Here is a 1,981-nt window from a genome sequence, read left to right as displayed (position 1 = left end):
CAATGTACTTGGATCTTTACATTTTTCAGGAATTTGGGGAACAGATTTACCAATCAATGCGGAGACATTTCTGCCCATGCTAATTCATTCACTTCCTTTAAGCTTCCGCTTATTAGTGCACAACTCCTTCAAGAATTTAGCATATCTTGGAATTTGCTTAATTGCATCCAGCAGAGGTATATTTACCTCTACTTTTCTAAATGTTTCCAAGATCTCTTTCTCTGCCTCTTCCATTTTTTTGTTGGAAACTGCTCTTGGAGGGAATGGAAGAGGGGGGATGTGCTGCTTCTGCAAATCAGAATTACCAGTGGAAGAAGATTCACCTGCACAGAAATTATTAGGTATCTATTGCTGGAGAGGTCATAATTGTTCTTCTGTGGTTGATTTTGCTGTTGAGGTTGAGGAGGTCTATTGTAAATATTTGCAGCATAAGCTTCGGGCTGCTCAATTGCTCCAGGTTGCTGCATGGAAGGGCAAAGGTCTATATGGCGGTCAGCAGAGGAGCACAAACCACAGACCCTTGCGACAGGTACAAATTTTTGGTTCAAGGCCAGCTGGGTTACCAAGTTAACCAATGCGTCCAGTTTGCCTTCAAGCTTCTTAGTTTCAGATGATGCAACTGAGTTTGTAGCTACCTCATGCACTCCTCTAATGACTATAGCATCATTTCTGGCGCTAAACTGCTGGGAGTTGGAAGCCATCTTCTCAATTAAATTTCTGGCTTCAGCAGGAGTCATGTCTCCAAGGGCTCCACCACTGGCAGCATCTATCATACTTCTCTCCATATTACTGAGTCCTTCATAAAAATATTGGATAAGCAGCTGCTCTGAAATCTAATGGTGAGGGCAACTGACACATAGTTTTTTAAATCTCTCCCAGTATTCATACAGGCTCTCTCCACTGAGTTGTCTAATACCTGAGATATCTTTCTTGATGGTTGTGGTCCTGGAAGCAGGGAAATTTTTTTCTAAGAATACTCTCTTAAGGTCATCCCAGCTCGTGATGGACCTTGGAGCAAGGTAATACATCCAGTCCTTTGCCACTCCCTCTAAAGAATGAGGGAAAGCCTTCAGAAATATGTGGTCCTCTTGGACATCTGGGGGTTTCATGGTGGAGCAGACAATATGAAATTCCTTCAAATGTTTGTGCGGGTCTTCACCTGCAAGGCCATGAAACTTTGGAAGCAAATGAATCAGTCCAGTTTTAAGAACATATGGGACATCCTCATCAGGGTATTGGATGCACAAGCTTTCGTAGGTGAAATCAGGTGCAGCCATTTCCCTTAGTGTCCTCTCACGGGGTGGAGGTTGTGCCATGTTCTCAGAATGTTCAAAATCAGAATGCTCAGAATCAGAATGCTCAAAATTATAATGCTCAAAATCAGGATGTTCAAAATCACCAATAACAGAATGCACAGATTCACCAGTAATGGAATGCTCAGGATGATCAAAAGGTATAAAATGATGCCTAACTAATCTATGAAATTTCCTATCTATCTCAGGATCCAAGGGTTGTAAGTCAGATGGATTGCCTCTAGTCATACACTACATTCAGCATGCACAACTAGTTGCCTTGTCATGTAAATAAAGGTGCAGGTTTGAACTACAGTTACCCTCAAATGATATCCAAATGACTTGATATTTTGTGAGAAACCTTATAAAATGATGAGAAGATAGCACAAAAATTTTCAGGCAAAAATTCAAAGTCTAACTATGGAAGCTAAAAATGGTAGGTTAAGAAAAATAAGTGAATAAAACTTGAAAAATAAAAAACTTTTGACAGAATCACTATTTTTGGGCGATGGAGACCTCAGCCGGCTTCTGGCAGGCTACCATGGCGTAGGAAATTTTTTTCTACCTCAAATACGTATATAATAATTGTGATTCTGATAACCGGAGCAAAAGTTATGGTCGTTTGAAGTTTTGACAAACACAAAATTTGCTACTTTTTTGGAACTTTCAAATCTGACCAAACTAAAGGC

General features: G+C 40.3%; 1 non-coding gene across 1 annotated transcript; it reads left to right on the top strand.

Moving 5' to 3' along the window:
- Positions 1–831: 831 nt before the first annotated feature.
- LOC114382863 lies at positions 832–938 on the top strand. The gene has a single exon (XR_003660322.1). It is a non-coding gene; the product is annotated as a small nucleolar RNA R71 (small nucleolar RNA).
- Positions 939–1,981: the final 1,043 nt, after the last annotated feature.

The sequence above is a fragment of the Glycine soja genome, chromosome 13, assembly GCF_004193775.1.
Source record: "Glycine soja cultivar W05 chromosome 13, ASM419377v2, whole genome shotgun sequence".
Taxonomy (NCBI): Eukaryota; Viridiplantae; Streptophyta; class Magnoliopsida; order Fabales; family Fabaceae; genus Glycine; species Glycine soja.
The sequence above is the reverse complement of the archived record's forward strand: the minus strand, read 5'-3'. Positions and strand labels throughout refer to the sequence as shown.